The sequence below is a fragment of the Rattus norvegicus genome, chromosome 13, assembly GCF_036323735.1.
Source record: "Rattus norvegicus strain BN/NHsdMcwi chromosome 13, GRCr8, whole genome shotgun sequence".
NCBI classification, from domain to species: Eukaryota; Metazoa; Chordata; class Mammalia; order Rodentia; family Muridae; genus Rattus; species Rattus norvegicus.
Genome location: NC_086031.1, coordinates 49,542,176 through 49,567,950, shown reverse-complemented (window position 1 = coordinate 49,567,950; position 25,775 = coordinate 49,542,176). Strand labels below are relative to the sequence as shown.

General features: G+C 49.9%; 1 protein-coding gene across 7 annotated transcripts in view; it reads left to right on the top strand.

The window, feature by feature from the left end:
* Nav1 (neuron navigator 1) overlaps window positions 1-25,775 on the top strand; it is a 252,363-nt gene that overhangs the window by 103,167 nt on the left and 123,421 nt on the right.

Genomic DNA, 25,775 nt, shown 5'->3' with positions numbered 1-25,775 from the left:
GGCCAAGTCGAGTACCCTACCTTGACAGTCCATATGAGATAGTTTTGATTATGGAGGAAGGACACTAGGCCAGCTCTGGGGCAAAGCAGAAAGCTATATTTCCCGACTCTTTGTCCAGAAGTCCTAAGTTCTGGTTCCTCCTCTAGGGCTCAGTTTCCCCCATATGAGTGGAAGAGGCCCCTCCCATGGCTCATCCTGTAAGAGCAGAGGCAGGGACTAGACCTTGTGCACAACCTGGGTGGATCAAAGACAACTTATATTAACACAGAGAAGTTAAAATTACAGTTATACCCCAAGTCATACTTCAGCCCATCGCCTCTTCATCTGAAGATTAAAACAGTCAGTTTGTTGACTCCCCAAACGTTCAGCCTTCCAGGAAAGACTGGACAGAGCAAGACAGGAAAGACCTGAGGTCAGGGTGAGAAAGAAGCCAGGTCTTGGCGTTCAGTCCCATTTCTTCACAGAAGGTGTCTGGCATCCATGGATGGGTTTCCATGGCAACTGTTCTCTACCCTCAGAAGCACCGACCAAATACAATTAAGGAGGAGAGGCAGGAAGCTATCCATTTCTAAGGCACTGGGGCGTTGGGGAGGAGGGCTGGGAAAGGGTTGCTTCGGAGAATGCACTCTGGACTATATTATATTGAGTGCTGTGGGATGACCTCCTTTCCCAAGCACTTCTCACCATCCTTCCTCCGGTGCCTTGGCGGAAAGTGGACATGTGACTGTAGATAGCTTGCCTTGAGCAGGCAGGTGTTTATGAATATGCAAAGATATGCAAATATATGCAAGATCACCTAGTATCAGAAGCTCCACCCACAGGCATGGTGGGTGATTCCAGGAGTTCTATGGGGCCTGGAAAGTGCATGGGCAACCCTTCCCACCTCCCTTCCCTGAATAGTGGTGTTTGGCTAGAGGGGAGTTTTGGAATCACAGGTTGATGAAATGTTTGTGGCAGCATGCAGGGCTGGCTGGTAAATGTGCTCATGTGGAATAGGAGGTGACACAGGACCTTAGGGCTCAGGGCCTCCTGCTTTCCACTGAGCAGACATTTCTCTCCCTGCCACTTTCAGGATGGCTTCACCCAAGGCTAGGCTTGAGTCTCCATCCCAGGGTAGACAGGGAGTCCTATTCCGCTGCTCCTGATGGCAAGACTGAGCTGGTCCCCTCACAAGACAACCTAGGTTCTGTGTTGCAGAGGAAAAGACCTGGATGAGTAGGTTTTAGAGGTAGGCCCTTTACCTTGGGGAGAAGGTTCAAGAAGGAACAGGGGTGCCCCAGAGCTTCTCTGGCTCCCCCAAAACAGGTCTGGGATGATGTTTTTCCCATTACTGGCTGACTCCAAGCCCAGAGACCTTAAATGGGACTAAGTCATCTGGGACCCTGGCAGGTGTTTCCTGACACTCTCTTCTTGTTTTATTTTTCTATCCTGTGCCAGGTCTGCTCCTGGGGTTGTAATCAGCCCCTCCCTGCCCCTCGTCCCAAGCTGCCCAACCAGTTTCTCCTCTCCTGTTACTCTCTCTGATACATTCATTTCCACTTCTCCAGCCTCTGGCCCCAGGGCTCAGTGATGCAGGGGGCTTCCTGGATCTCCAGTCCCCAGGGTGCACAGCTGCATTCAGCTGCCGTCGCTCAGCTGCCCTTGCACCACACTGCAGCATCTCCCAGGACAGGCAAGGGCGAGATGCCCTCCTCTCTACAGCCTGCTCAGCCTTCCCTGGGATTTCTTAGAGCCACCGAGTGGAAATTGTCTAGATGAGCCACCCACTAAACGCTGAAATTAATCCCTCTGTGGCACCACAGGCAGGTGGGTGTTCTGTTTACATGCCCCTGGTAACAGAGGGCTCACTACCTTATTTTCCTGGAAAGCTTTCACTGTCGGAAGGTCCCCAACCCCCCGTCTAGATGCTGTCTCCTGAGAACTTCTTCCGTGGTGCACATTAGCTCTTTGGATCCTTAACAGATGAAGGGAGCCTGCATTTCACAGAAGTTCAGTGCCTGTCAGAGCTTCATCTCGTCTTTTCCTCCCTTAGCCCTGTCTTTTCTTATCTCTTTCTCATGGAGAAGGAGTCTGACCTATATGCACCTGGTTCCCAGGCCTGATCGTGCCTTTCTTCCATCAGATCTCATTCCTGCCTCCGAATACTGTTTACCTCTTAAAACGACTCCCTGCTGAGGATCCGTAGGACTCAGAGCACCTGGCTATAGGTTTTTCCCCTCTGTCCCAGAGAAGCTGTTCCCAGACAAAGCCTTTCTTTCCCTTTGCCTGAGTTCCTGTGCTAGCCAGCCAGCAGAAGGGAAATGGACATCACCTGTTTCTCATTTGCTCTGGCTGACCTCCCCCCACACCCTGTTGGATTACCCACATGTGTTTGATGTCCAGGGAGCCTGCAGCCTTCCCTCTCTTACACATAAAGAGCCAGGGCACCAGACCCAGCTGACTACCCTAAATGGAGAGGTGACCTCCAACAGAAGCCCACAGAATCCCTGCCATCAAGGCAGACACCTCCCCACACTGCTGTTTCTGCCGCCTGGGAGGCCAGACACCCAAACCTCCCTGGTTCCGTTCCGTTCCACTTTGTTCAATAAAGTCAAGTCTCTGCTTCCTTCTGGCTGGCAAACATCAGTGTGCAGACTGGGAAGATGTCTTCTCACGAGAGGTGGAGACAGGAACACAGTTGGTCTAGGACCCACTAGGCGTCTGTGTTCCTCTGCCTAGCCTGTGCTACAATGGGTAGGGGCTGCCTAGCCTGTGCTACAGTGGGTAGGGGAGGAAGGGATCATAGATGTTCTGCAGGCTTCCAGCTCTTGCTGTCAACACCACTGTACGTCTTGTGTTTATACGCGCAGTTCTTCATCCCATTCCGTCCAGACCTCAGTAAGGCAACCGGGGACTCTCGGCAGGAGCCATGCCTTGGCCTGGGCCATCCCAGAATCTATTTTAGATATCTCAATGATACATTTCAGGGCCACGGGAGTGGGTGGTTTCTCTGCAGAACCTTCTAATTTCTGGGTTGCAGTCTCGCACAGTGTGTCTGATGGTGCTGCTACCCCTGTGACTTGGGAACTCGGGCACCAAGAACTAGCACTTTGGTCAATATGGTCAGCCACTCCCACTGTCTGTCCCCTGCACTGCTGTCTGAGGATTATCCATTGGAGTCCTGCTGTTGGGTAGAGCTGGGTGCAGGAGATTTGAGTCAAGAGTTCCAGATGTTTTCATAGAGAGCTGGTGACATAAACTGTGACCTCAGGATGACTAGCGAGACGACAAATGCACGATGCAGTGGAAGTATTGACGTAATGGTTTATGCGGCACACACAGCAGATGCCTGGGTTGAATGTTGGACTGAGCAGGGTAGCATGTGTATCAGTGCATGTCAGTACTGGCGCACTCTGGTTTCCAGCACAAATGCCTTTACATGTGTCTATATGTATGTACACAAGGGCTGGACCAGTTTAAGAGTGTGAAACATGACCACGGAGGAGCAACTTCCCCCAAACAGACCCCCAGGCAGAGACTGCAGGCTTCAGAGGCCTGGCTTCTTTCCCAGACAAGCACTTTAAGTACTGGTTACCCTTCAGACTCTGAAGACACAGACTTTCTTTGCCCTTGGTGACCCACTAAACAGGCCCTTCCCTTTAGGGAGAGCTGGCAGCCATCCAGACAGGAGGCCCTGCCTTCTCTCTACAGAGTCCCCAAGGTGCCATGGGGCCTAGAATTCCAAGGTCCCTATGCTGGAGAGGCACTTTCCAGGAGCCATGCTGTTGGATTTTTCCTAGGTGGAGGGAGAAGGAAAGCTTAAGAATACAATATCTGCTTGTGGTGTTTAGCATTGTGTGGCTTCTAGGGCATATGTGTCATTATTTCTTGGTACTTACAAATGAAGAAATGGAGACCTTAAAAAAAAAAAAAGCCACCTGAAGCCAGGAAAGCAAATGAGTATCAGAGCCAGAATTTGAACTTAATCTCTAGGATGTACTGCTTCCTAGATCCCCAGTCCTTCCCCCAGTTTTTTTCCTCCCTTCTAATTCTGCTTAATTCATAAGAAACATGTCAAGCGGCTGGCAAGGGTAAACCAGTGTGCAAATGAGACTGGGGCGTTAGGCAGGCTTGCTAGGTGGAGAGGTGGGCAGAGCTCCTTCCTGGCTGACTGGAGGAGAGGTGGTCTAGGAGAAGAAACAGGTGGTGGGATTGCGGTTGATGGGAAAGAGTACGCTGGGCCAATAGGCTCTGGGGAAACATCAGAAGGAATGAACACAGGAGGTTTCCAAAGGACCGCCCCCAAAGTCCTGTGTATCCTCCCTCTTAGGTGAGGTTGCCAGTAACATTAACTCCCCAGGGCCTTCGGGTTCTGCATCTGCTGACTAGAGAGGGATGTAGCTGTTAAGAGAGGTGCCTAAGGATCCCTCTGTTCAGAGGCTTCCTTCCTCATTAGGTACGGTTCTGATGGGGCCTACTGTCTAAGGTGCGGTGTTCTGTCCTTATCAGGAATTGGTCTTCCTTTAGCTTCCAGCTTTAGCTAGGCTATGTGTGCCCTGCTAAATGCAGACCACCAGCCCCCAAAGCATGAACCAGACCACCCACAGCACAGCCCCAGAACTGGACTCTAGAGCTCCTCTCCTCTTCCCTCCTCCCTTCTCCCCTTCCCCCTCCCCTTCTCTTTTCCTCCTCTCTTTTTTCTCCCTCACCTCTTGCCCTCGTTTTCCAAGACCTGGGTCTCCTGTAGCTCAGGCTGGCCTCTGATTAGATAGTTAGCTAAGGATAAATATTGAACTCTTGATCTTGCCCTTCCCGGCTTTACAAGCAAAGACCCACGACATCCATGGAAATGTTCACTTACATCTGACTTTGAAGCCGGGATACACAGAACAGAGGCTGCATTTCAGCCTCTGAATTGTCTGTTCGATTCAAGAAGCCATACCAAAGGAGTTAGAAATATATTCAAAGAAACCATAGCTGTGCATGGTGGTATATATTCTGTAATCTCAGATGTTCAGGAAGCTTAGGCAGGAGGACTGCAAGTTTAAGAATAGCTGTGGTGTTTTAGTTAGGGTTTCTATTGCTTCAATGCAACACCATGACCAAAACAACTTGGGGACGGTTTATCGGGCCTACAATTCCAGGAAGGTTCATCACTGAAGGAAGTCAGGACACAAACAGGGCAGGAACCTGGAGGCAGGAGCTGATGCGGAGGCCATGGGAGGTGCTACTTACTGGCTTGTTTGGCCTGTTTTCTTATAGACGCAGGACTACTAGCCCACAATGGGCTGGGCCCTCTCTTATCCATCACTAATTAAGAAAATGCCCCACAGGCTTGCCTATGACTTGATCATATGGAACCATTCTCTCAATTAAGACTCCTTATCTGATGGTTATAGCTTGTATCAAGTACACATAGACTAGTCAGAACACTTGGCAACGCAACTTAGGCCCTATCTCAAAAAGAGTTTGTGGTTTTTTTTTTTAACATTTATTTATTTTTATTTATATGAATGTGCTGTAGCTGTGTTCAGACACAGACCAGAAGAGGGCATCAGATCCCATTACAGATGGTTGTGAGTCACCATGTGGCTGCTGGGAATTGAACTCAGGACCCCTGGAGGAGCAGTCAGTGTTGAGTCATCTCTCCAGCCCTCAAAAGAGTTTTGTTTTGTTTTGTTTTGTTTTTTTTTTCGGAGCTGGGGACCGAACCCAGGGCCTTGCGCTTGCTAGGCAAGCGCTCTTCCACTGAGCTAAATCCCCAACCCCAAGTTTTTTTTTTTTTTTAAAAAGGCACAGGGGTACACCATTTGCCTAGCATACACAAAATCTAGGCTTGTTCTCCAGCCCTATCTGACCCCCCTCCACACAAACATAGCAGAATCATACATAACCTTGGCATAGAGAGGTTGCTACTCATCCAGCTTTGTTTGAATGAGTGTAGCACGGCTTGGAGCTCTCGGAGAAGACAGTCCTCCAAGGAGTGAAGGAAACAGGCTGCCCTGGGGTTAAGAGGGCACACAGGATGTGAGGGTCCCATTTACTTTATACTCAAGACTTCTATCCTTTTTCTTCCTGTCTGACTCAGTTGCTATAGGAGTCATGGAGGAGTTTGCTTTGCCACGGAATCTAGCTGTCGCAGAGTGTACTGTCCTAGAGTTCAGGGTTTGCCATAGGAGAGTAGACTTAGCATCTTAATCCTTCCACGGGGCCTTGATGATGACAGAGCATCCAGGAGTTGCTGCAGGACTTGACCCCTGGCTTTGCTGTCAACATGTCCCTGCTTCAGCCCTTGGAAGGGAGCAGCCACTGCAAAGACAGCATCTATGCTCCAGGCCATGCCATGGTCTGTCATGGTGGATGACTGCAGACAAGAGAGATGACCTTCCATGGCTGCCAGGGCTGGGCCTGGGATTCCTGATACTCTCAGCAGGCAGTATGGAGAGGCTGCTGTGCTCCTGTTGCTGCCATTAAGGGGACACGTTGAGTTTTCAGGGGCCCCATGGCTTTTGTAAGATTTTGGTGGTTCTGGGAGCCTAGCTGGTCCCCTTACTTCCTTGGGTACCTGTTGCCAGATTTAAGACGTTTAGTGAGGTGTGCTGCTGTATACTTTCACACCATCTGCATGCCCTTCTCCACCCTGGATCCTGATGGCCTGGAAAGGCCGTCATGCTTACGGCCATCATGCTACAGGAGACAGTTGTGTACCAAGACTCTGGATCTAGCCTTGCCCTGGACACTTTGTGTCTCTGGGACACTTGTGATTCCCTGGGGTAATAGAAACGACACCAGATTTAAAGGCCTGATTATGAGATTTCAGATCAACTCTTTCCTGTCCACGGCTGTCTTTGAACTTGTTCCTCATCTGCAGGCCAAGACTAATATCCAACATTTGGGGGCCACTGTGAGGATTAAATTGTAGGGAAAGTCCAGAGTACCTGGCATACAGTTAGGCAGTCAGTAAATAATTCTGTTCCCACCTCCCCTACAGGTTTGCAGTAGTATTGTTTGTTCTTCCTTGTTCTAACCACCGTAGCTCGTCTGGCCCTAGTTGTGACCAGTCATCCCAAGCGACCCCACTCATGGTTTGGCTCAATCATTGTGAACCTATTTCAAATCAGCCCAGACTCCGAGATGCGCACTGTGAAGCCCTCTGGAACGCAAACAAAATGGGAGAGTTTCTTATAGGTTATAGCGTCTGCAGGACAGGGAGGACACCAAGAGTTAGCTAGGTTTCCAGGAGAGATGGAGCTAATAGTACCAAGTGTGTCTTTGCCAGCTCAGCATGTTGGCTCTGCCCCGATCTGCTCTGCACATTGGATTCATCTCCTATCATACTTCTGGCTTCTTCTGTTCTCGGTCCACGTGGCAGAGTGCGGAAGCCCACGCTCGGTCCAGGAGAGCAGCTGATTTACCCAGGGGAGGAGGGAGGAGATGGCGCCTGCGGACCTATCACAAGGAGAGGAAATTGGCGTTTTACAGTTACAGGGTAGCCTGGCAGTTGTTTGAACTATTATGAAAATAAAGTCTCCAAAGCAGAGTGAAAAAAATAGACTAAGGTGTGGAGGAGGGCTGGCAAAGGGTGGCCATCTTGGTTCGAGGTCAGCATCCATTGTAACCTTCAGCCCAGGATCTAGGTCAGGGTGAGCTCACACTATCTAGATCAGAGTGAACATGAGAAATGTCCTTATTTCTGGGCAGGTTGGGGACTCAGGTTGGATCTGTTGGTTTACCTCATCTGTCCTTCTATTGGTCAGTAATGTCTCTGATGGTCTCTGTTCCTCCTGGAGCAGAGGCATGAGACCTACCCTTGTGATTGTTCTCACACAGCTGAGAAGTCATCTGTGGAGGAATGAAAGCCAGGACAGCTTGGCTCCTTCCCTTTTCTCTTGGGAACAGGTGGATGAGGTTGAGGCTGACCTGTGATTTCCCATAAGCCTAGGGCTGGAGCCAAGGTGTTGGGCTAGTAGGAGTGGAGCTGGCTTTGCATTAGTGAACGGTATGTCAAAGGGCAGACAGGAAGAAATTCTCCCCCAGAGGAGTCAGCCCTGCTTCTGAGCTGGGAGAGCAAAACTTGAGCCAGGACAGGGGTGGATTCCAGCCATTTTCTCACACTCTGTAAGGATTGGATTTGCCCTGCATCTGTGAATCACAATGATAATGTTTTCAGTGTTTCAACTTGAGCACTCAGCAAGAGCCTAAGTCATTGCCTTATCCCCTAGGGGTCATCAGAGAGAGGACATAGAACTTGGTCCACTCCAGCCCTCCCTTCTCTCCTGTATCCAGGCTGCCGTCTTCTGAACGCTTCTGTCTCCGTGTCATCTCCTTATGCCTATATATACTGGGTGACTTGTTCCTCAGATTCTGCATGGACAGGAGTCCCCCAAGATGTTCTTCCTGCCATGCCCCCAGACTTCCAGACGTACATAAGTGAGATACTCTAGTGCAGCCTGAAAGATATGCATTAGCCTGAGGAGGGCCAGCATCCACCCATCTGGTAGTATTTCCTTCTCAACTTTCTCCTCTCCTAACCAAAGGGACTCCTCATCCTCCCTGCCCTCTCCCTTTGCTGTGCTCAGAGAAGCACTGACTACTCTTGGTGGCTTCCACACTCTTAGAGTCCACCGTCCGTGGGGGTCCAGCCTTGTCAGTTCCTAGCACTCTTTTTTTTTTTTTTTTTTTTCCTTTTTTCGGAGCTGGGGACTGAACCCAGGGCCTTGCGCTCGCTAGGCAAGCGCTCTACTACTGAGCTAAATCCCCAACCCAGTTCCTAGCACTCTTAAGAGTCTAGCTACTTGCTAGAAGATGGTGAAGTTGCTTCCTTACCTCTGGCAAACTGCTTATCAGGCCTCGATCTTCATCCAAACAAGCCCCACCCACCCACCGCTCCTTCCTTCACTTTCTCTGTGCATGAGCTCAAGGAATCAAGACATATCCTTGTAGCCAAAAGTGACTGGAAATCAGGAAGGCCGTGTCCTCAAATCTTGAGAAGACAGGTGTGCTGAGCTGAAGGCGCTCAGAAGTGGAGTAGATGGTCCTTTGTCTCTGCTCTGAGTCACCACAGACACCAGCGTGCATAGGAAGCCACTAGGCGCACAGCAATCTCAGGCAAGCATTCTTTGGCCTCTGTTTCTGTCTCTCTGCAAGGACTAGAGGCAAGAGTACTGGTGCCAGCCGGAGCCTCCCCTGAAGGCATCTGGTCACCACTGTGCTCCCCTTGGCTAAGAGATAGGAAATGAGGAGATCCAGGGTGCTCAGAACCCCTGGCTTCTAGAGCCAGGTCGGAGACTCTCCATTAAGAGGATTGCCTCTGCTTCCTGCCTGTCCCCAGCTGAGCCCAAACCTATCAGCACCTAGACTTTTTTGCTGTCTGCATCACAAATAAACCCATTCTCCATTATGTAGGATATAGAAGTTTGTTTTGTTTGTTTAAATCCACCCCATCTTGAACTGCCCTTCTTGAGGTTTAGAATTTAGTTTTCCTATTCTGATTTTCCGATACTTTTTTGGCTTTGTTTGCTCGTTCGTTTTTGACGCAGTTTCACCGAACAACTCTGGCTGGCCTGGGACCTATCATGGTCTCAAGAAGAGATCCCTCTGCCTCCCAAGTCTTAGAATGAAAGGCTTGCACCACCACGCCCAACTCTAGACACCTTTGACTACACTGAGTATCTCTTCCGAGTCCCTGAACTCACGTACAGAGGAAGTGAAGAAGCAGAGACTCTGGGTGAGTGGGTGGGGAAGGTCATCTGGATAGGATCTGAGGCTAGATGAGCAGGTAGCCATGCCTGAGGGAGCCAAGCTCCTAGGTGACTAGGTGGAGCATCTCTCAATAATGCCTGTTCTCAGCCATGCTGGGTGCTGTGATCTGCTGTGTTTGGGACTAGGGAGACCCGCTCCCCCTTTGTCAATCTCTTACCTCCTGTGTTCCTTGGCTCTCTGGTCCCCTTATGTTCAGGGAATGCAAACTGACACTAGCATCAGCTTGAACCAGATATCACTGGAAAGCGATCTGTCTCCACCCCCTCTTGTCTTGCCTCCCTCCTTAAAAAAAAAAAAAAAAAACCTACATCATCTCTGGCAGCTCTGTATGTAGGAGAAATATGTCTGGAAGAAAAACAGATGGAGTGGGGGATGGTTGATGAGGTGACAAGTGTCCCTTCTGTCCCTCTGTGGAGGGAGGGGATCTCAGGGGGAAATGATAGCAGAGGAAAGAATGGAGGTGAGACTTTGAAGGCTTGCCTCGTGATAACCTGGGAGGGATGTGGGTGGAGCCCAAGGACGTCTGCTGCAAGCTCATCTGGGGTACCTGGCTTCTTGCTGGCCTGGAGTCAGGGTTAGGGCAAGTGAGTGAGACAGGACAGCTGGCTCCTTGAGCAGGGTGGCCTTTTCTTATTCTTCTGTCTGACCCTGAGATTTCAGGGCCCTTCAGATAGAAGGATGTGTGCCTCTGGGAGGCAGTGGGTCACGGGGATCTATCTGAGCTCCACTAAGCAGCCAGTCGGCTGCCGCCCTTTGGAATGTTCCAAGTCAAGATTTCTCTGAGTGGAATTCAAATATGAAAGCCATGAACAGAGAGAGGTGAGGGCACCCGGTGACGTTCCCTGGTGAGGTCAAGACACTTTTCCACTGGAGCTAGTTAAACCCAGCTGAGGTCAGGGAGACATTCTTCAGCTCAGTGGCAACATCATTATGTCATATAGCCAGAGAGATCTGAGCTCAGGGTGATGTACAAAGCCTTCATTTTGCAGTTGGGGAAGCTGAGGCCAGGGCTTGGTTGGGCTCTGTTGAGTTCCCTTGACTCCTGATCTGAAGAGCCCCGTCTTCCTCCTCCAGTTTAATTCTCCAACACACCCTGGGCAGATGACCCAAGAATGTCAGAGCAGTGTGAGACCTCATCTTTGAATCCTCCCCCAACCCCGCCACTCAGCAGGAGAAGAAACCCGGTACCTTAAAGGACAGTTAGCCCCAAGTCACCCAACCCACGGTTGGCAAATACAAGCTCTAGATTCAGGTCTCTGATTTCTGTACCTGTCCCATGATATTTATTTTAGGCAGTCATCCTGAGGAAGGCAGACATGCTGCCCGTCACCTCATAGTTTCCACCACCTGCAGAAGTTCATAAAACACTCACCAAGATGTAGCCAGGCAGTGGTGGTGCATTCCTTTGATGATTCCTTTGATCCCAGCACTTGGGAGGCAGAGGCAGGTGGATTTCTGTGAGTTCGAGGCCAGCCTGGTCTGCAGAGCTAGTTCCAGGACAGCTAAGACTACACAAAGAAATCTTGTCTCGAAAGCCCCGGCCTGATTAAAGAAACTCTGCCTGCAACAGTCCCAAGTGTAAGGAGATGCTGTCACGGAGAGGAGCAGGACAGAGACCCCCAACAGCCTTGGATGGGCAGTGCAAGCCCTGTTACCAGACTAGGGCCTCAAGCCCAAGAAACTGCGTTTTCTATCCTCCCCCCTATAGATAGAAAACTGCCTCTGTTTTCCTCTGCAGCTGGGCAAGGGTAGCAACAGTGGAGGTAGGAAGATGAGATCATGTCTGCATAATCCCAAGCCCCCTCTCAGAGTAGGCCCCGGGCGAGGCTGTATTTCAGCCCCACAGCCAGGGTCCACAGGCCCCTAGTCTCACCCACCACAGCTGCTAACATCCGGGCTCCGCAGTTCTCACGGTCTTTACAGGCTCTGTGCGCAGATGCAGATGGGCCAGGCAATCCTTCCTAAGGCTGAAATGTGTTTGCTAACATGCGTCTTGGAACCTTTAAGCTAGAGAACTGTATGCTGAGACAGTGACCCTTTGGCTTTCCTGGATGCTCGGTCCTGTCTCGCTGCCCACCTACCTTCCTCCTGGTCTCCCTGCCTCAGGGCTGTGGTGAGAGAGAAGGCACAGATTACAGGGCCTGGTCAGGGAGGGCCTTCTCGGACCAGGATACAGGTCAGCCAAGGCCCGGTGGCTGGGCAGAGATTCGCCAAGAAAAGCAACGAGTGTTATTGGTGTCTGAGTGAGCCCAAGTATTTATGAAGAGAAGCAGGTCGCCAAGGCAGAAGGGGCGCACCACGGTGCTGGGTGGATAGGGGCGGATAGGAGCAGGGTCTGGGATGAGTTTACACCTGATGGGTAGAATCAGGATTCTGAATTTTCCCCTAAGCTCAGTGAAAAGATAGGAAAACGTTGTGGTTTTTGTTTTGTTTTGTTTATTTGGGTGTGTGGGGGTAGCCCTGACTGTCCTGGAACTAGTTCTGTACACCCGGCTGGCCTCAAACTCGAGACCCAAGGCGTGGGCCGCTGCCTCCACCACCCGCACCCAGGAAAGGTTGTAAGAGGAGGAGCGATTTGAGGTTTGCGTTTTGTGAAAGCTGCCCGGGCAGCTGTTGAGCGAAAGTGAGGGGAGGCAAGAGTGATAGAGTCCCACCTGGGAGACCCCAAGACTATCTGAACCATCCCAGTGACGTCATTGTGTTCCAGAGAAGGGGGCCCACAGTGCAGATGTGAGACTTGCAGGGAACGAACGAACGGGCGCCAGGGAGAGGGTGAAAGTAGAGAGCCCCCAGCCAGCGGCTCTCTGGGGAAGGACAGGACCAGCAGTCCTGGAGAGCTTGTCCCCTGACCCTCAGCAAGGTGTTCGGTGACAAGATGTGATCACCTCTGCCCTCGTGCATTAAAATTTTCATATCTATGTATTTTTCATTTTCACTTCAAAAAATTTAACTGACAGACTTTATTTTTTGACAAACTTTTATTTTTGCCTGCACGTAAAAGTTTGTTACATGTAAAGCATGCATATTTGACTAAAAGCTACAACATTCTCAATTTTTTTTTTCTAGTAATGCCATCTGCCAAAAACGTCAGCTATTTTTAGCTGAACTTAGTGCCCACAGGATTCATCCAAACTAAACTCAGGGAGGAGGGAGGGGCAATCACACGGTCCTCAATGGTAGAGATGGTGATGATGGTGAATGGTGATGATGATGATGACGATGGTAGTAAGTAGTACTGGTGATGATGGTGGTGGTGGTGGTGATGATGATGGTGATAATGGTGATGATGGTGGTGGTGGTGATGATAAGTTTTTGATGCTGGGGGCCAGTGATGTGATGATAGAAAAGTAGTCAATAATATAGGGAAGGCAAGATGATAATGGTGATTGCAATGGCATTTAGTGGTGGTGAGGACAGTCATGCCTTCTGTAGTCTCAGGGAACACTAATGTGATGGATGCTCTTAGAATTAATCATTGTGATATGGGTCATGGCCGCCCCATGTATGCCCAAAAATAAGAGTTAAAGGCAGCCTCCCCCGAGCCTCCTGCAAAGGACCTGAATTCACTTCCTTAGGCCACAATAGGGGTCACAGAAGAAGTGCAGAATTGGTTCCTGAGGGGCTGGGGAGATGGTTCAGAGGGTAAAGTGCTTGCCGACAAACTTGATGAGCTGCATTTGGACCTGCAGGCCCAGCACAGTAATGCGGGTATCTGTGATCTCAGGGCCTCTGGGAGGATTTGAGGTAGAGAGGGGAAAATCACTGGAAGCTGGTGGGCCAGCCAGCCCGGCATTTGTAGTTGTTGCCAATAGACACGCTGTCTGAAGGCAGAAGGTGAGGCCCAGCACAGAGGCTGTCCTCTGACCACCATACGTATGTTAAGGCCTGCACCTGCCCACATTCAAACACACGTCACACATACACACAGGATTGAACCTTGACTTCAGGAACACTGTTGCCCGCCATGTGACTCACATTGAGCTTTGCTGTGCAGACATTTAGACCACACCCACAGTTTTTCGTGCGCGCTCCCATGTGTTAAAGCACCCCTTTACATACCTGACAACCCCTGTACCTGACTCCCACCCCACCTCTGCTGCCATGACAGAAAAGGCAAGTAAGTGGAGCTTTGCCAATAGCAAGGACTGTATGCTCGGTCCCATGCTTCTCTGTGACCCTGAACAACTCCTTTCCCCTTCCTGGGTCCTCCTGTTCTGCATCTTGCAAGATACGTCTCCACCCTTCCTAGCTGCTGCTGGCATGAGGGCATCTTACCATCACAGATGTGTGGGCATGGGGGTGAGTGGAGGGACCTCTGCAGGCACTGTGCATTCCTCGCAGAGTCGACCAGCTGTCTGGTCAGCCGACCTGGCTACAACGGAGTCCTTGTCCAGGAGTTCCCCTGGGGAAGCGCGTGTCCATACTAGCCTTTATCTCTGGTGAGTCGACTGTCAGGCTTGAGGAGGAGCTGTTGGAAGCCTCTCGGATCTGCAGAAGGCTCAGGCTCCGTTGAGGAGTGAAAGGTGGGTGACGGAAGACTAGCTTTGCCTTCCGGACCTCGACCTTCTTTCTCACCCTCACCCTGAGCAATGGTCACCCTCTCCTTCTCAGCCCCTCCTCTCCTCAGGACACAACAGTTCCTTCTCACTGATACCACTGCTGTCATACAGCGTGTGATAGTCTCTTAGGTTTCTCTGTAGACCAGGCTGGTCTCAAAAATCACAGATGTGGGGGTTGGGGATTTAGCTCAGTGGTAGAGCACTTGCCTAGGAAGCGCAAGGCCCTGGGTTCGGTTCCCAGCTCCGAAAAAAAGAACCAAAAAAAAAAAAAAAAAATCACAGATGTGCCTGCCTTTGCTTCCCAAGAGCTAGGATTAAAGGTGTGCACTGCCTTCTAGTTTTTGTTTTTGTTTTTCAACCTTAACCTCCCACCCCAAATCAGTATTATACTTTCCATCAAACCCAGTATATACATTATTTAATCTGAAATTTTCTGAAACAGTTATGTAGGATGCACTTGATTTGTTTTTTTTGTTTTTTGTTTTGTTTTTTTTTCCTTTTTTCTTTTTTTCGGAGCTGGGGACTGAACCCAGGGCCTTCCGCTTGCTAGGCAAGCGCTCTACCACTGAACTAAATCCCCAACCCCACTTGATTTGTTTTATGGTGTGTTTGTTTTTTTTTTTTTTTTTTTTTTCTTTCCCTCAAGCTGGTTGCAATCCACTGCCTTGATTACCATATCTACAGACTGCCTGAGCCTTGAAAATCCTTAGTTTCAAAGGGCCTCCTCTCTGAGCGCAGAGATCCCTGGGAAAACTGGCTGGGAGGCCAATTCACCAAGACCTTGGGTATGGGAACATTTTCTCGGTCCCAGACACAGGCACATTTACAGAGTAGAGCCGTGAGTCCGCACAGCACTACAGAGCAGGGTTCCTGTCTTCAGCACTCACAGTTGAAGGGCCAGGAAGTGACGTAACTTAGGGTTAAGGTTCATTGTCTGACCCTGCTCCATGAGTTAGGACCCCAGAAACCTGCAACCTTAAACGCTTAGGCTCCTGGCTGCCAAGAGGCCACAGAAACAAAGTGGGGTTGTAGATGGGACAGTCGTGGCACTCTAAGTCAGCGGTAGCCACGGGACGGACAGGTGGCAGTGCACACCTTTAATCCCAGCTCTTGGGAAGCAGAGGCAGGCACATCTGTGATTTTTGAGACCAGCCTGGTCTACAGAGCAAGTTTCAGGACAGCTAGGGCTACTCAGAGAAACCTTGTCTCAAAACAAAAACAAACAAAAAAACCCCGTGTGTCTCCAGTCAGAGCTGGTTTCTGTTGCTCTGCAAGACTTGTGTGTATGCTCTAAGTGGGTGTGCTGTGCGAGCCGTCATAACCCCTTGAGATGCCTGGGTACCTCTGCTCTATGGATTCCAGAGCTTGATGGAACTAACATGAGGTTCTAAAACTCTTCTGCCCATTGGTCAATGGGCATTAGAGTAAAAAAATAAGCCTGATCTTTGACTTTTAAAAAGTACTGCTGTTAATTTTAAAAATAACACTTTTCACCGACTCTTAAAAAAAGCAAGCGAGCTTAATCATACACTCTCACTGTTTTTTTAATGAATGCATTGTTTTAGGCTCCGTGAAAATGCAATAAAAGTCTAAAAAAAAAAAAGACTAACATCCCCCCTTTTTTTTTCAGAATGTGTCTCCATATTTTATAAGTTGCTCTTAAGACTAAGACAAGGATTCCTGCACGTGGGCAGGCAAGACCCACAGATGGGCCTTGGCGTACATTTGTAAGGGGTAGTCGTGGGAGGCACACACAGATTTCACTTCTGTTCCTTCTCTTGGCATAGTAGCTAGAGATGATCAGATGGGTAGAGAGAAGGAAGGGGGACACAGGGAAAATTGGGAGACCATGGAATAGCTGAAGCAGAATTCTTCTTTTTTCTTTTTGAAGATTTATTTCATTGCACAGTTATGAGTATTTTTCCTGCCTGTATGTTTGTGTACCATGTGTCCAAGGAAGCTGGAAGAGGAGATTGGATCCCCTGAAACTGAACTTAGGTGGTTGTGAGCCGCCATGCAGATATTGGGAATCGAACATGGTCCTCTGCAAGAGCAACAAGAGCTCTAAACTGCTGAGCCATCTTTCCAGCCCCGGAAGCGGAGTTCTTAATTACTCTTAGCCTCTCCCAAAGTGAGACAACCACATCCTTCTCTCCTCGCTTTCATAACTGCAAGGGTTAAGCCCTGTTGCTTTCAGCTACCTCCAGTATGGTCCCCTCTCAGCTCCCAGTGCTCTGCACCCTTGGCCAACCTCAGTACCAAGATTCAAAGCAAAGAGACAAAGTCTTCCCACAGAGAGCCCCTCCCCGGACAGGGAAGAGAGGACAGAGCAGTCAGGAGCTCCAGCCTCTGGCAGGGAGAGGGCCAGCCACTGGGCGGTAAGAACAGCTGTGGCACATAGGAAGGGACGCAAGCAGTTGAATGCCAACTCTACTCAGAGCGTAGACATGGAATGTTGCCCAAGAGCTGTCTGGACACAGTTAACTGAGACTGGGAATGCCAGGAGGATGCCGAGGACTGGGGCGGTAGAGGACAGATGGAATTAGAGATAGATTCTTAGAGACGCCCAGACTGGGGGCTGGAGAGACGGCTCAGCGGTTAAGAGCGCCCAACCGCTCTTCCAGAGGTCATGAGTTCAATTCCCAGCAACCACATGGTGGCTCACAACCATCTGTAAAGAGATCTGATGCCCTCTTCTGGTGTGTCTGAAGACAGCTACAGTGTACTTATATATAATAAATAAATAAATCTTTAAAAAAAATTAAAAAAAAAAGACGCCCAGACCAAGGGGGGCATCAGCTGGAGGAAGAGGCTGCAAAGGTTGCCATCTGGGGGGGGGGGTAGAGTGTGGTCAGTGGCTGGGAGGGAGGACTGGGGACCTGGGTCAGTGGCTAGGAAAGAGGACCGAGGACCAGGGATAGCTTTGCACACATTGTTTCTCAGGCTTGTTGGAAATCAGGCCAATTCCTGCTTTGAGACATCTCTGCTCGGCCCAGGCAGCAGTTAGCACACCCTCTGAGTGCCCATGGCCAACCCCAGCTCCAGTTCTCCTCACCTTACTCCCTGTGAGCCCAGCTTGCCAGCTAAGGAACAGAGCCTGCCTCAGCTGTGGACAGAGCCAAGAAAAGTCACCATGGTAACCCCCTGGCTGATGGGGACTCGAGTTGCCATGGAGACGTGTATAAAATCAAAAATTATTTTGGGGACGGGTTGCAGCTGAGAAGAAGGGTGGTGGGGACCATTTGTAGCGGTGCTGCACTTCCCAGGGTTCTGATCCATGGCTCCTCAAGTTCCTCCTGGGAATGGTGGGAGAGCCAGAGCCTAGCCCAGCATTTCTGAGAAACACACTGATACTCCCAGGAATACTCCCAGAGGGCGTCCAATGCAAAACATGTCTTCCATTTCCCTGGTGAGTGCCTTGCCCAACAGTATCTTTCAGTGCCAGGTCCGCTCCTCGGCAACACCATGAAATCTGCAAAATTCATACGCCACTGTCGCCAGGCTCCAGCCAGAGACTCCAGGCCCAGCCACCTTTCACAGTCAGTCTCTCTTCTGACAGCGCCTTCTTTTTTTTTTTTTTTTTTTTTTTTTTTTTTTTTTTTTTTTGGTTCTTTTTTTCAGAGCTGGGGACCGAACCCAGGGCCTTGCGCTTCCTAGGTAAGGGCTCTACCACTGAGCTAAATCCCCAGCCCCACCACTGAGCTAAATCCCCAGCCCCCTGACAGCGCCTTCTTGTCCCAGGCCAGCTCAGCGTGGAGACTTGAAGGTTGAAGGTCCCTTTGTCATGAGCGGTGAGAGAGTCATACTGAGCATGCTCAGAAGAACTGCCCTACAGAGAAACCCGCTCTTCTTCAATGCGACCTCCCAGTGAACACCAAAGGAGATGGATGGTGTTTGGATTTCACTGAGGCAGGAGAAATCCCACCTCTTGCCTTCTTTCCCTCAGCACTGCCTACAGCAGGGTGGTGCTTGAACAGTCTGTGGAATGGGCCATTGCTCGGTGGAACCCCTGAGCCATTTTCTGAAGCGAAAGGTCAGGAGAGGAACCTCAAAAGAAACATTTTGTTGCCCCCCTGACCCCCCCGTGGCCTGGCCAGCAGTCATCATTCATAATTAGAACATATTCTTCACCGTCCTAGGCCTCAGTTTCTCCCTCACCAAAGAGAGGATGCCAGGCCCCGTTTCAGAGATGGAGCTGTTCACAAACCCTGGCAGACCTGGGAGCCTCTTCCAGACCTGTGAGAAGGCCAGGGTGTGCCCGAAGCATACCCTGGAGACCCTGGCCCCTGAGGCATTGAACCCTGTGCTTAGCGCTCAATGGAAGCCATAGCCTGTGAAAACTCAGCTTTCCCCTGAAAGCTGTACTTAACTCAAGCCAGGCTCAGCTCACGTTTCAGGACTTAGGGATTCCTCTTCCCACCCCTGCCCCCACGACTAGAACAGAGCTCCAGGAAAGCTGAGAAGACCACTTATTACCTTTTAGGATACTGGCCCAGCTGTTTCTCCCATGTGCCACGTGTCTCCTGGAACCTCCAGGACGGGAGAATCAGCAGGACTTGGGGGGGTCAAAGCTGGCTATGCCGGAGAAGCTCTAGGGAGAACTGCACGGAGCTGGTTTGGCCTGACTGAGCAAGGCCAGGGCCTGGGTGCTTTGTTGTTCTGCCCCTCAGTGCTCAGCCAGCTCTGCCAAGAGGAGACACAGTTTCTGAAGGGCTCCAGTCCAAATTCTTCCTGGCTCTTCTGAACATCCCCTATTCCTGTCCTGTTGAGCATTTTTATGCCAAAATAATTAGGTAATTAATGATCGTGTCGTAGACCTTGTTTCTGGCGCTCTGCACCTCTTAAAAACTTTGGAGTCTGTTTGTAATACACACGAATGTCAGCCCACAAACTTGGACACTGAACAGATACCCTAAGAGTTGCCAAGTCCCCATAATTCTTTTTCTGAGTCGTTACCTACCTGAACTCCAAGATGTTTCATTCCAGAGTTTCTGTGGTCCTTTCCCCCAACTGAACACTTGCACCCAAGCCAGGAGAGTTTAAGAGGGGCTCGGAGAGCAAGATATGGCCTCTGCAGGCTTCTTGGGCAGTAGCCCTCTAGTGGGTAGGTTGAGTGCCCTGCTGCTGTCATGCTGTGGGCATGGCACTGTTTGCCAAGCCAGGAACCTGTGTGCATTGCACCCCCACCCGACCCCTTTGTACTGCTTCTACAGTGTGGGAACACATTGGTCCACTCACTCCTGGGTCCACATTCCTTCCTGAACCAAGAGAATCCTGTCCTCTCATGGCTACTCTCTTTTTAGCCCCCCAGATCTCCTGAATAGGTTGAAACTTTCACCAGCTACCCAGCTGGCTGACTCTCTTCCTGCCCTTCCTTGAAGACACTGGAACCTGATGGCCTGCTTCAGCAGAGGGCTGGGGAATGAAATACACAGAGGCCCAAATTTGAAGAACCCTAGTGTCTCCTGCCTTGTGTGGTCTTATCGTCTCATAGTCTCATATAAATATAAAGTCCTCTTAGAGTGGACACTGTATTATTACCCCTGGTTACACAGACAAGGGAGCTGCATTCTGAGCTTAAACGACTGAGCTCATGCCTCTTCCTAGGACTCAAACCTAGGCCTCCCACTTCCCAGCTAAATCTACTTACTGTGTGCAGGCCTTCTGAACGCTCCTGAATGGTCCATGGAAGCGAAGTGGCTGATGATGTAAGGGGCTTCGGTGTATAACACACTGTACCAAACCAGGCAGTGGTGTGCTCAGTATAATTCTGAGACAGGTGCTTCTACCTCCGTTTTATAGATGACATTGTCCCATTTAGCTTCTTGAAAAATATTGAGGGGGGGGGGGAAGAAAGGGTTAATTTGGTCCCATCATTGAGGGAAGCCTAAGGCAAAAAACCTAGAGGCCACAACTGGAACAAGGACTGTGGAGGAATGCTGCTTACTAGCTTGCTCTCTTACTTGCTTAGCCGACTTTGTCATATAACCCAGGACTACCAACCCAGAGGTGGCACTGCCCATTCGGGGCTGGGCCCTCCCCCATCAATCATTAAGCAAGAAATTATCCCACAGGCCAAGCTGGAGGAGGCATTCCTCAGTTGAGGTACCCTCCCTGGACGACTCTAGTTTGTGTTAGCTTGACAAACACTAACCAGCAGAGGGTTGAGAAGTAGAAAAGAGTCCTGTCTGCTAGGGGTCAGGAATTGGTAGCCAGTGCAGTCACATTTGAACCCTGCAGCCTTGGTTTTGATTGGGGCGTGTGCATGCGTGCGTGCGTGCGTGCGTGCGTGTGTATGTGCGTACCCATATTCACGTGTATGCATTTTCATCTGTGTGTATAGACACATGGAGGCCGGATGTCAACCTCAGCTATTATTCCTTAGATGTTCATTCACTTTGTTTTCTGAGACAGGGTCTCTCTCTCTCACTGGCACGGGCCTCCAATGGACAGCCCCTAAGAATCTACCTGTCTTCGCCTCCCTGGCGCTAGGATTACAAATTGTCACCATCAGACTCAGCTTTTTAAAAATGTAGAGTCTGGGGGGTTGTAGGGAATGGAACTCTGGTCCTCATGCTTGCGCAACAAGCCCTTCGCCAACGTAACTACCTCCCCCTCCCGGAACCTTCATTCTTAACCCCCTATCATAACGTCAGAGGCTTCAGTGCCTTTAAGGAAGAAAGGAAGGTTTATAGAAGGAGTAATTTTCCCCACAATTTTGTTTAGCTTTCTGACTTCATCCAGCCTCCAGAAGAGGCTGCCTTCCTGCAGTGTTGCGCTTCCATTCATCTCCGTAATGCATGCCTTCCTACCGCCTACTCTACTCGTAATCTCAGTCTCAAGGCGGTGCCTCCCGCCATCTCTTCTCCCTAGGGAGGCTTCGCATACTTATCTCAGACTGAAAAGCCTCTAGGAAGGACCAGTCAGAGGTGGGGAGAGGCCCGAGGGTGTGGGCAGAGTTTGGCAGACCCTCCTCACCCACCCCCCACCCCCCCACCCCTACCCCCCCCGCCCCCACCCCCCACCCCGGCTTCCGGCTAGGATGCCTTGGGCAGGGGTGGGGTTGGGGAGATGGGGGCGGGGTAGAGCATGGAGGTTCAGTTGGAGACTGAGGTAGGATAGCCCAGATGAAAGGTGGTATTGCCTAGCTGAGGACTATTGGTGGGGGTTAGTCACTGGGGGGTGGGACCACAATGTATCTTACCTCTGCCTGCCTCAACAGTCACCCAAATGAAGCCCCTCCTTCATTGCCCTCCAGCACCTAGGCAGAAGGCAGCCAGCTGGCCCTTCTCCACACCTTTTCCTTCGCCAAGCTGGGTAGTGGTCTCATTCACAACTTGTCTCTCAAGGTGTTCGAAGAACAAGAACCTGAGGGCTTCCAATTAGCAGAGCACATCTGGGAAAGGGAAGCAACTGGATGCGAACAGCAACCCGAGGCTCCTACCACCTGTGAGGGGCAGGGTAGCCAGTACCTGGATCTTCTCTCCCTGCCATCCCCTCAACCAAGCGCCCTGTTGTTTCATCGTGTTCCTCTCTCTTCCCTTCCTCTCCCAGGTCACGCCTGCCACGCTCTCTGCTAGGGTTGGAACTGGGGCCGTGCACACACCGTGCAAATGTTCAGTCACCGAGTTACAGGCACAGCCTGTTCTCTTCATTTGATCTTCCTCGGAATTTCCATTGACCCCCTTCATTCGTGGCCCAGGATCCTGGTCCCTTCCAAGCCAGATGAATCCCTGAATGTTACTGCACACTTACAATGCCCCTTGCACTGTTCTGAGCACTTTACATTTATTGGCTCCACGTAGGAAGCCTATGTGGTTGGAATTATTTTTGCTCTCCTGCTGATAAGGAAAGTGAAACAGAGAGGTTAAGTAATTTGCTTGAAGTCATTGCACAAGAAAGTGATGGGAAGGGAGTTGGTCTCTGGCTGCTTCATTCTGTGCCTCCCAGAGAGGCTGTGCTTGGTTGTGGTGCAGAGAGGGAGACAGGATGCTGGGTACCCGGTTCACATCATTATACAGATTAGGTGCATAAATTACAGTGAAATTGTTTTCCCTGTTTATTTACTGAGTGATTGATGTATCTTAGAACGGACTTGTGGTTATTTCTCTTATCCTCTGAGATATAGTCCAGGACTGTATTTTTTTATTTTGTGGATGAGGTTGAATTTATTGTGCTCTTCCTTTTTTGCTGTGTTGGAGAATTCTGCAGCAGTCTTGATACGTAGGGAGAGATGAGGAAAATGGAGGGGGCTCCAGTCCAGGCTGTCCCTGGCATGTCCCGCTTCTCAGCTCCAAATCTGAGCTATTTCTGCTTTCCGCTTCTACCTCTCAAATCTTAATTCTCTTTAGTGTTTGACCCTGTGAAACTTCTCTAGACCAAGTTGGCATTTTCCTTGCTCAGTGTTCCAAGCATCAGCCATTTTCCTAAGGAACCCTCGTTGCTTTGGTTAGAGGAGGAATTAAGAGCTGAGACCTGTGTTCTGGGTGCGTTCATTGCTGTTAAAATGCTGCTGTTTCTAGGCCCTTCCAGTTGGGGAAACTAGGAGTATGTGTGTCTGTGTTAACCTGTGTGTGACCATGATATATAGGGATATATGAATAAACAATATGGATTTCCCAACTCTAATATACAATCACATGGTTCATTCTAATCTTCCCTTTATGCTGCTTTTCAAAACGCCAGGTTTTTAAATATTAGCATTTTGTCACTATACAAATTGGGAGTTTCAAACACCATTTGTTTGCAATCACAGTGTTTTAAGATTAGGCTGAAGGCTGTTCCAAAGGCTGAGAGACATTTAGCATGCATGCCAGTGTTTGTTGAGTTGAACTGTGTTGTCCCATATCTGTCCCTTCGTGTATGCTCTGGGTTTCCAGACCTGTGCCTGTTCAGCCCCGAGGCTGTGAGGCAAATTACTCTCACCTCCCTCAGGTGATTCTGGAAGGAAACAGCTTGTAGATCTGCCAAGGTGTCTGTTAACCCATGTTTGGGTGTTTCTGTTCATTTCCACCCCCCTCTCTCTCCCTGAACACCTGACACTTCCTGTGGTGAAGCCAGAGTGTCTAGGATCCATTATCATAGACTGAAGTTGAATCTTCAGTGACAATCCCTGGCCATCCCCTCGGCCCAGCAGCCACTTCCACGAGGGGACAATGAAGGCATGTATAGGGCTCCCAGTAGAAGCCACAAAGTTCGAAATGGCTTACCAGTCATCATACTCCTTGATGCAGAGGTCTGTTCCAAAATGCTGTGTCACATCTTTCCCCACCAATACACCAATTCATTTAGTTAAAGTTTTTGGTAAGCAGTGTAATTAAATGTCAGGAAACAGTTTCCTAGATAACTTTTTTCTTTTTTCTTTTTTTTTTTTTTTTTTGAGACAGGGTTTCTCTATGTAGCACTGGTGTTTGTCCTGGAACTTGTTCTGTAGACCAGGTTTCTCTATGTAGCACTGGTGTTTGTCCTGGAACTTGTTCTGTAGACCAGGCTGGCTTTAACCTCAGATCCACCTGCTTCTACCTTCCTAGGCTGGGATCAAAGGCATGTGCTACCACTACCTTGCTACTTGATACTTAGAAACGATTTATTATTTTTAATGTGCTGGTGGTGTGTGAACGTAAGTGCAGGTGCCTGTGGAGACTAGAAGGGGGAACCATATCCCTGGAGAAAGAGTTGTGAACCTCCCGATTTGGGTGCTGGGAACCCAAGTCAGGTCTTGTACAAAAACAGTACCTGCTCTTAACCATTGAGCCCCCAGCCCCTGGATGCTTTGTCCTTAGTGCCTCCACAGCATTTTCTAACTTGATTTCCTTTTACTTAAAACTCTGGGGCTTCGTTACAAGGTTGCATTTCCTTCCATCTGCCTGGTGTTGCCACCCTGCACCAACTGCCCATTGTCAAAGCTTCTGTGGGTGGGCTTCTCTTTGTTACTTATCTGGCTGCCTTTGCTTCCTAGAGAGCTCTTAAGTTGGCTTCCGGGCAGCAAACATCTTTTTCTTCCTGGAGAACTGCCCACCCAACCCCTGCAGTCCACCTCTCTTGCCAGCCTCAGATTGCACTCCGCTGCCCCTGTCCACAGCAGGAGTTGCTGATGACAGGAGGTGACTCGCTTGCTGCCATGGCCCAGAGCCGCAGCCGCTTTACCATTCAATTCCTGAGCCCCTTCCTGGCTCAAAAGGTGTTTTGCGATTATGCAGATTATGCATCGTCACCCATTAACAGAACCTTTCAGCTCCTCGCAGGCTTGGAAATGCTCACCCTCTCTTCAGAGCTCCACATAAGCTTATCCAGGAAGGTTTCCTTTGCGAGCGTATCTGCAGCTATTTGAATTGTTGCATGGAATGATGTGTGGTCTTCCATCTAAGGATTTACAATTGGATAAATAGGTTTCCATGCCTGAATCTAGGTAGCCATCTTGGAAGCCATCTCCAGTCACCAGGGGAACGTTCTCAGCCTCGTATGTATCTGCTGTGTGTCATTCCCTCAGCTCCTTGGAGGACTAACAAGAGCACAAGGCGGAGGTCCCTTGGAAGACAGCCAGGTTTAAAACTGAAGGGAACCAGGGGTTGCTGGGATACCTGGGATATATGGGGAAATTACGGTAGCATATGACAACCTTTGAGTCCCTACCAGACACCAGGCCCTATACTAGCACTTAATGTGGGCTAGCTAGTTTAATCTCTCTAGTAACTCTGAAAAGTAAGTATGATTACTTCATTTACCACACACACACACACACACACACACACACACACACACACACACACAAACCTGAGGCTTTTGAACATAAAGATGCTTGCCTAAGCTTACCTAGACTCTGTAGTTGGGAATCTAGCTATATCCATCTATTCTAAAGTGATACTATTCTATCCAGCCATAGTTCAAGTTTGTTTTTTCTTGAAGCTGAGCTTCATTCATGGACAGGGAAGAAAAAAATGATAAGTCTATTTCCTCAAAGCTAGCCCTCAAATGTGGGCAGATGAGAAGGAAGCCAGACGCTCTCATATACCCTTACCCCTCTCCTGTAACACGATTCCAAACATTCTTAATTCACCTGTGTACCCCCTGAAGAGGAGAGAAACTGCCTGGCCATGTTGTGTCTAATTGCTCCAGAGCGTGGAGCGGCAATGCAGATTATGACGGGTCAGAGTAACTCGGGTCACCTGGGTGTGCTTTGTTCAAGCTTTGCGTTCATAGAGCTTGGTGTTAGGTTGCTGACTGAAGTAAGGAGATGTTCCGGCTAATCAGAGCGGATAGAACTCACCTTGCTGCTGGGCCCTGGGCTCTTAACTCCTTGGTGTGGTGCCGGGGATGGGTGGCTGGAGACATCCATTAAGAAGACAAAGCACATTAGGTGTGCCTAGAGCAGGCCAGCCGCTTCCTGGGAGTGAGGTCAATCCGAAAGAACTGGGAGAGCTAGAGTAATGTGCTCAATGAAGGAGCAGGGAAAGCGATATGGGGTTTAACAGACGA